Below are 9,336 nucleotides of genomic sequence, written 5' to 3' on the forward strand. Positions count from 1 at the left end.
GTTCCCTGTTGTTCTCTCCACCATGGGGCAGAGGCCAGGTGGACAATTCAGGGTGCGGTTCTCACACAAAGAACAGCTCTCAGTGTTGCTCTCTGACACTGGTCCAGAGACTGATTTCTCACTCACTTCTTGGAGCAAACTATGGAAAACACATTTCTGTAATTTACACATAAACCAGTATATCTGGTGTCGGGGGCTAATTTTACTGGGGGGAAGGCCACAGAACCAGGCTGGAAACTACACATCCAGGAACAGAATCCACAGCCCACCCTAGATCACGTTCCACCTAGGGACACCTGCTCAGACCTCCGACATCCTGGTGCTGGACGCTGGACCCTGAGGTGAGCTCAGATGTCACTGCTGCATCTGGAAACTGGAGATCACTACTGCCACTCAGCCATGTTCACTACAAAGCATTCTGCGCAGTCCAGGTTTTCTGTGCCACCTCATTCTGGCTCGGAATCTGTCAGTGATATAGGAGTTAAGAAAACATTATTTAGACAGATAGTGAGGCTACAGAAGTCCTCAGTAAGGCTTTCCTTTTAATGAAACGCAGCCCCCAAACATTTTCTTTTCTAACAAAGAGCAGCCTGTAAAATTACTACATTTAATCTGGGAGATAGACTCCAATACAATAACAGTGGGGACTTTCAACATCCAAACCTCAGCATTAGACAGGCCATCTACACAGAAAATCAAGAAAGAGCGGGACTTAAACTGAACTTTAGACCAAATAAAGCTGACAGATATTTACAGTGCATTCTATCTAACACTACAGATTATACACTCTTTTCATGAACACAAGGAATGTTTTCACGTTTTCCGGCAGAGGGCCTGTGTTAAGCCACAAAACAAGTTTCAATAAATTTTCAAAAACTGAAATCATATCAAATATCTTCTCTGGACACAATGGAATAAAATTAGAAATATACACCAAGAGAAACTTTGGCAACTAGACAAATACATGGAAATTAAACAACATGCTTCTTATTAAACAACAAATTAAACAACATGTTGACTCAATGAATAACCTTTGAGTCAACAGAGAAATTCAGATGGAAATCAAAAAGTTTCTTGAAACAAATAAAAATGGAAACACAACATACCAAAACCTGTGGGATACAGCTAGACAGGGCTAAAGGGAAGATTATAGCAATAAATGCCTACCTAAGAAAAGCAGAAACATTGCAAATTAACAGTATAACAATGAGCCTCAAGGAACCAGAAAAGCAAGAATAAACCACATCCAAAATTAGCAGAAAAAAAATACAGATCAGAGCAGAACTAATTAAACTTTTAAAAACCATGTAAATAATTAGCAAACTGAAAAGTTGATTCCTTAAAAAGATAAACGAAAGTGATAAACCACTAGCTAGACAAACCAAGAAAAAAAGAGAAGTCTCAAGCAAAATCAGAAAAAAAGGGAAAACATTACAACTGATACCACAAAAATACAAAAGAACAATTCTGTACTGACAAACTGGAAAACCTGGAGTATATGAATAAATTCCTGGAAACATACAACCTAGCAAGATTAAGTTAGGAGGAAATAGAAACCTGAAGCCCTTGCATACATGAAGTGTTCTCACAGTGGTCCAGTGGGCCCTGACCCCTCCCACCATGATTAATTCCTCAGTGCTGCTTTGCATAATTGAAATAAACCTACTCAGCAACAGGCAGAATTTGCAAATCAGTTCTTTTTTTAAACTTTTATTTTCCATTCAGGGGCACAGTACAGGCTGTTCTAAAGGTAAACTTGTGTTGTGGGAGTTTGTTGCACAGATTAATCACCCAAGTTTTAATAACCCATTAGTTATTTTTCCTGATCCTCTCCCTCCTCCCACTTTCTATCTTCTGAAAGGGCCCAGTGTGTGTTGTTCCCCTCGATGTCTCTATATGTTCTCATCATTTAGCTCCTACTTATAAGTGAGAACATGCAATATTTTGTTTTCTGTTCCTGCATTAGTTGGCTAAAGGTAATGGTTCCCAGCTCCATCCATGTCCCTGCAAAGGACGTGATCTCATTCCTATTTCTGGCTACATAGTGTTCTATGGTATCTATGTACCACATTGTCTCTGTCCAGTCTATCACTGATGGCCATTTCAGTTGATTCCATGTCTTTGCTATTGTGAAGGTTGCTGCAATGAACATATGTGTGCATATGTCTTTATAATAGAATAATTTGTATTCTTTTGCGTATAATAATATTTCTATCTTTAGGTCTTTAAGAAATCACCACACTGTCTTCCACAGTGGCTGACCTAATCTGCACTCCCACCAACAGTGTATAAGTGTTTCTTTTCCTTTACAACCTTGCCCGCATCTGTTATTTTTTGACATTTTAATAATCGCTGTTCTGCCTGGTGTGAGATGGTATCTCACCATGGTTTTGATTTGCATTTCTCTATTGATCAGTGGTGTTGAGCTTTTTTTCGTATGTTTGTTGGCTGCATGTATGTATTCTTTTTAGAAGTGTCTGTTCATACACTTTTCCCACTTTTTAATGGGGTGGTTTTGTTTTTTCTTGTAAATTTGTTTAAGTTTCTTACAGATGTTAGATATCAGACTTTTGTCAGATGCATACTTTGTGAAAAGTTTTTCCCCATTCTGTAGGTTGTCTGTTTGCTCTGTTGATAGTTTCTTTGGCTGTGCAGAAGCTCTTTAGTTGAATTAGATCCCATTTGTCAATTTTGCTTTTGCTGCACTTGCTTTTGACATCTTTGTCATTAAATTGTTGTTCATACCTATGTCCTGAATGGTACTGCCTGGTTGTCTTCCAGGGTTTTTATAGTTTTGGGTTTCACATTTAAGTCTTTAATCCATCTTGAGGTGATTTTTGTATATAGTGGAAGGAAGAGGTTCAGATAAAAATCTTCTGCATATGGCTAGCCAGTTATCCCAGCACCATAAATAAATAGGAATCCTTTCCCTGTTGCTTGTTTTCATCAGGTTTGTCAAAGACCATAGTTGTAGGTGTGTGGTCTTATTTCTGGGTTCTCTATTCTGTTCCATGGTCTATGTGTCTGTTTTCGTGCCAGTACGATGCTATTTTGCTTAAAATCAATTAGATTGCATGTGGATGATACGATTGGCAGTGTAGAATTATCATTCCCAGACCACTCCCCACCCCAAATAGATTCATTATTAGCATTATTAAGGCTTAAAATCAATTTGATTTACATGTATCAGTAAGAAATGGGTAGAAAAGCCTAGTACTCTGGCTCATGCCTGTAATCCCAGCACTTTGGGAGGCCGAGGTGGGTGGATCACAAATCAGGAGTTCAAGACCAGTCTGCCCAACATAGAGAAACTCTGTCTCCACTAAAAAATGAAAAACTTGGCTGGGCATGATGGTGCATGCCTGTAGTCACAGCTACTTGGGAGGCTGAGGCAGGAGAATTGCTTGAACTTGGGAGGCAGAGGTTGTAGTGAGCTGAGATCATGCCACTGCACTCCAGCCTGGTGACAGAGCAAGACTCTGTCTCAAAGTCTCAAAAAAAGGGGGGGGGGTAGAAAATAGTGTTTTTGAAAAGATAGCCAAAATATAAAGTACTTAGAAGTCAATCTAACAAAAATTAGGTAAAGCTTTGTAGAGAATTCAATTCCTAGTGGATTAAAAAGTTACATTTGAAAAGCCAAATTATAAAATATTTGAAGACTATGTAGAAATATCTCTACATTTTGGGGTACGGAAAAATTTAATACACAAAGTGTAACTGTAAAGAAAAAGATTTTAAGGTTGATCACATTAAGAGTGCATGTTTATTGAAGGACGCCACGAGCAACAGGGAAAGATAAGCACAAACTGGGGGATATTTGCCCCACATATTAAAGAACTGGTGTCCTTTGCTTGGTTAGTAGTTAGAGGAAGAACTAGAGTTGAAGAGAGTGCTGGGTGAATATGTGTGTGGGTGTTGGTTTTAGGTGAGAGAGATTTTGAGCATAGTTGAATATTGAGGGTGAGAAAGATGGAATAATTGATGGACTGGTATCCCTGAAGATTAGGAGAATGTGGGATCCCATAATACATGGAGAGAACCTGACATTTAGCATTTGCTTATATCTCAGAATGCTGACTATCTCTACCACTCTTGCTCTCTCAAAGCATATGTAAACTTCCTTACAACAGCTAGTATTTGTCAAGTCCCTTCTGATGTCAGGCATGCTATGGCTACGGTAGTAAGCAAAATCAGACCCAGGCCCAGCCTCATGAGTTTATAATTTATCAGTGGAAACACTCATTATATAAAACCTTTAGTGTTTTTATTTTTTGTAGAATTTTTTGCATTTTTAATTCTTTATTTTAAAAATACATTTGCTTGAGTAGATAAACGTTCACAAGAAAATGGAAAAACACAGATTCTCTTTTCGGGATAGAGATAATAAGAGGAATCTTGGACAGGCGCGGTGGCACGTGTCTGTACTTCCAGTTACATGGGAGGCTGAGATGGGAGGATTGCTTGAGCCCAGCAGGTGGAGGCTGCAGTGAGCTGAGATCGCACCACTGCACTCCAGCCTGGGTTACAGAGCAAGATCCTGCTTAAAAAAAAAAAAAGGTGGATACATTGGCTCACGACTGTAACCCCAGCATTTTTGGAAGCCAAAGCAGGCAGATCGCCTGAGGTCAGGCATTTGAGACCAGCCTGGCCAACATGGTAGACAGTAGAAATCCTTTCTCTATTAAAAATACAAAGCGGTGAGCGGAGCTGGGCGGCGGCGCCTGCGCTCGCTTGCCGTTGGGTCCCGCCTTCCTCGGCCAGTGTGTGGAGGCCTCCGTGTCGCCGTGGCCACCCGCACCTGGCCTGCCGCAGCACTCTCGGCTGCAGCTCTGCTCGGCCCCGCGATGCCGGTGGACCTCAGCAAGTGGTTCGGGCCCTTGAGCCTGCAGGAAGCGAACGAGCAGCCGCAGCGCCCGCTGCATGTCACCTGCGGGGGGCGGCGGTGGACGAGCTGGGCGAAGTGCTGATGCCCACCCAGGTCAAGAACAGACCCACCAGGATTTCGTGGGAGGGTCTTGATTCAGGGAAGCTCTACACCTTGGTCCTGACAGACCCGATGCTCCCAGCAGGAAGGATCCCAAGTACGGAGAATGGCATCATTTCCTGGTGGTCAACATGAAGGGCAATGACATCAGCAGTGGCACAGACCTCTCCGATTACCTGGGCTCGGGGCCTCCCAAGGGCACAGGCCTCCACCGCTGTGTCTGGCTGGTTTACGAGCAGGACAGGCCGCTGAAGTGTGACGGGCCCATTCTCAGCAACCGATCTGGAGACCACCGAGGCAAATTCAAGGTGACGTCCTTCCCTAAAAAGTAGGAGCTGGGGGCCCCTGTGGCCGGCACATGTTACCAGGCCGAGAGGATTGACTACATGCCCAAACTGTACAAGCAGCTGTCTGGGAAGTAGAGGGTTAGCTTGGGGACCAGAACAGTCTGTCCTGGAGGCCCCAAGCCATGTTCCCCAGTTCAGTGTTGCATGTGTAATAGATTTCTCCTCTCCCTTCCCCGCTTTGCACAGGCAAGACCTGAGCAGTCAGATGGTGGTTTAGGGTGACTTTTCCTGCTGCCTGGCCTTTATAATTTTAGTCACTCACTCACTCTGATTTATGTTTTGGTCAAATTTGAATTCCATTTTGGGGGATATTTTGGTACTGTGATGGGGTTATCAAATTGTTAATATGAAAACAGCAACCCAGAATGTAAAGAAGATAAAAATTGGGGGAAAAAGACAAGGTTTGCAGTGATAGGGCAAAGCATCAAAGAATCTTTAAGGCAGGTTAAAAAAAAATAAAGGTTGGCTGCCTCTGCCTTTGTGATCCTGAGTCCAGAATGGGACGCAGTGGGTTTTTATGGTGATGTCACTCACCTGGACAGCCAGAAGCTGGCGTTGAAGCTTACCCCCAACACGTTGCATCTCAGATGCCTCAATAGGCATCAGTATCTCGCTCTGGTCCCTTTAAAGAGAGTGGCTTTGCTTTTGTTGCAGCATGGCCATCTTGGCCGGTGGCAGTGCTGGCTGACAGCCTAGCAGGAATCCCTATATCTGTGTCTGTTAAACTGATCATTCTTTATGGGAGCAAGAAAAGCTGGTCTGGAGTTGCTGAATGTTGTGTTAATTCTGCTGTTTGCTTCTAGTTGAATAAAAATAGAAACCTGAATGAAAAAAAAATACAAAAAACCAGCCTGATGTGGTGGTGCACACCTGTAGTCCCAACTACTCTGGAGGATGAGGCACAAGAATTGCTCAAACACAGAAGGTGAAAGTTGCAGTGAGCCAAGATGGTGCCACCGCCCTTCACCTGGGTGACAGAGTGAAACTCTGTCTCAAAAAAAAAAAGAAGAATCTCTCTGTCCCCCACCCTCACTACATTGAAGCTATTTGCCGAAAACTTGATAGTTATTATTGCTGATGATTTCATGGTCACCTCTTTCCTACTCCAGTGCATCCCAGCCAGCTCTGAGGGTGGAGCAGTGAACTGCGTGTGGTTCCTTCTACTTGGGGATTATGCTGAGAGCTTCACGTCTGAAGAGAGAGCTGTACATGTTAGCCACAGAGCCAACCCCAGGCATTACATGTTGGCAAGATAAAGACCAAATGGGTGATCTGTGAGCTCGTAGGTATCAAATCATGTATATGATGACAGTCATGACCCTATTGAGGACTGTGCTGAAATCAAACATTTTGTATATTCTTCTAAAGTAAGGAGCAGCTGTAAGGCCAGAATTCCCTACCATCTTTCTACCCTAATTTGTTTACATTTATAAAGGTTTTCTTGACCTTTCTTGCTTCTTTGACTTTATTTTACCTTTTGCTGATATATAGCCAAGATTTAAAGCAGTGAAGCAGGTGTTTAGATAAAAGATAACCTCAATTATCTGTGAGGCCAGATGGGAAATTCACATAATTAGAATACTGCAATCCAAACAAAACAAATCTATAGTTGTGTTTGGTGTTGTAACCAGCATTTTGCAGCTTCTGCTTTAGATTTTCTATATGTCCTTTGTTTGACACAATCAACTTTTTGAGTACACTAGCACCGTGGTGTGTTGCATGAGGACTTGTTAAAGTCCTGAGAGAGAATTATTGTCCTAGGCCTCGTTTCCCTGTTAGGACTATAGACCTCATTAGCTCCACATGCTGGTAATCCAAATGACCTGATTCCCTTTTAGCTTTTTCTTTCTTTCTTGTTTTCTTTTAAGAAATATTAGGTGGAGCCAACACACCTTATGAGAAAGGTGTTTTAAGTTAGAAGGTATCATTCCTGAGAGGTTAGTATGAATCAGCTTCTCAGCCTACATGGTAAAGTGCATTTATTGGAGCACAGGGCATTGCAGTAGGTAGAGCATTAAATGTAGGGGATAAAGGACTAGGTTTTAATCAGGTCGTCTCATGACTTGATGTGACCTTGACTAAGTGATTTTATTTCTCTAGAGTTCAGTTTCCTTCTCCAGAATAATGGGCCAGATCACATCAAAAAGATCTTCCCATTTTTAAAATTGTGATACAATATACATCACATACAGTTGACCATTCTTAAGTGTGCAGTTCAGTGGTATTAAATCCATTCACCTTGTTGGGCAACCATCACCAACATCTACCTCCAGAACTTTTCATCCTCCCAAACTGAAACTTCATAGCCATTAAACTATAACTCCCCATTTCTCCCTGCTCTCAGCCCCTGGCAACCACTATTGTGCTTTCTTAAAATGAAGACCCCCCTCACCACCTGCCTTTTTTAACTTTTATTCTAGGTTCAGGGATACATGTGCAATCTTGTTATATAGGTAAACTCATGTCATGGGGATTTGTTGTACAGATTATTTTGTCACCCAGGTACCAAGCCTAGTATCCAATACTTTGCTGTTCTCCCTCCTCCCACCCTCCACCCTCAGGTAGGCCTCAGTGTCTGCTGTCCCCCTTTGTGTCCATGTGTTCTCATCATTTAGCTCCCACTTATAAATGAGAGCCTGCGGTATTTGGCTTTCTGTTCCTGCAAAGGCCATGATCTCATTCTTTTTTTATGGTTAATGCCCCTTTTAATTCAAGGCTCCTTTAAAGCTTTTACCAGGTAAGTTATAGTTGTAGTTTTGTACAGAATGAGGAAGAGAAGAAATGAATATCTAACAGTTGAAACAGACATGCAATCACTCGATCAGATCCTGGCCAAACTTGTTAAAGTCTTGAGACAATAGCTTAATGATCATGTGGTGCATCATCAGTTCTAAAACTAGACTGGAAACTTTGCAAAGTCTGTGTCTCACATAAGATACATAATAACCGTATGCAATGTATAAATCTTAATTGAGTTCTGTTTTGAAAAAGCCAGCTATAGAAAACAAAACTGGGGAGAACGACCAAAATCTGAAGAGTGAATGAGATTAGGGAATTCCTTCTTAAATTTTCATAGGTGTAACAGTATTGCAGTTATATATGAGAATGTTCTCATTCTTAGAAGATGTGCTCCAGTATTTAGAAGGTGAAGTGGCTTGAGCTCAGGTGGTAGATACACGTATGTTTACAGTACTGTTATTTCAAACTGATTGATTGTAAATTTTCATACTGAAAATTTAGGAAGAGAGAAGGTTTGCCTCCCAAAGCCTGTTTCCTTGACATTTTTTTTTTTTTTTTGAAACCGAGTCTTGCTCTGTTGCCAGGCTGGAGTGCAGTGGCACGATCTCAGCTCACTGCAACTTCCGCCTCCTGTGTTCAAGCAGTTCTCCTGCCTCAGCCTCCTGAGTAGCTGGGATTACAGATGTGTGCCACCACACCCAGCTAATTTTTGTATTTTCAGTGGAGACAGCGTTTCTACTAATCAGAGTAGACCCCATTTCTCACTCCAATTTATCATCCAAACATTGATTCTGCTGGAAGGTTTTGTCTGGATGTTCTCAAATTGCCACCAAAACTGAGTTGTGGGTAAATGGTTGACTCTACAGCATCCTTTTTGCTTCATCTATTAGAGTGTCACATCCTAATCTAAAAGCAACTGTTTATCTGTTTGCGTATAGGGTGCTTGAAGGCCATTCCTCAACATCGCAACTCTGTTGACCTCTATTCAGCTGCTCATGTCAGAACCCCACCCTGATGACCCACTCATGGCTGACATAGTAAATATCCCCATTTCCCTCTGCAATGTTTATCCTACCTTGTCTATACCGCTAACTGCCCCTGTATGAGGACTTGTCCATACCACTAACTCCCCCTGTGTGAGGACTTGTCTATACTGCTAACTCCCCCTGTGTGAGGACTTATCTACACCGCTAACTCCCCCTGTGTGAGGACTTGTCTATACTGCTAACTCCTCATGTGTGAGGTCTTGTCTATACTGCTAACTCC

The 9,336-nt window shown here is 42.1% G+C and overlaps 2 pseudogenes across 1 annotated transcript; both read left to right on the forward strand.

Annotated features, from left to right (window-relative positions):
- The first annotated feature begins 4,829 nt into the window (after positions 1 to 4,829).
- On the forward strand, positions 4,830 to 5,706 carry LOC108298375 (annotated as a pseudogene). Its single transcript, XR_001822562.1, has one exon. The product of XR_001822562.1 is annotated as a phosphatidylethanolamine-binding protein 1-like (transcript).
- Positions 5,707 to 6,504: 798 nt separating this feature from the next.
- Positions 6,505 to 9,336, forward strand: part of LOC108298376 — a 4,376-nt pseudogene continuing 1,544 nt past the window's right edge.

Source organism: Cebus imitator, unplaced genomic scaffold, assembly GCF_001604975.1.
Source record: "Cebus imitator isolate Cc_AM_T3 unplaced genomic scaffold, Cebus_imitator-1.0 Scaffold944, whole genome shotgun sequence".
Taxonomy (NCBI): Eukaryota; Metazoa; Chordata; class Mammalia; order Primates; family Cebidae; genus Cebus; species Cebus imitator.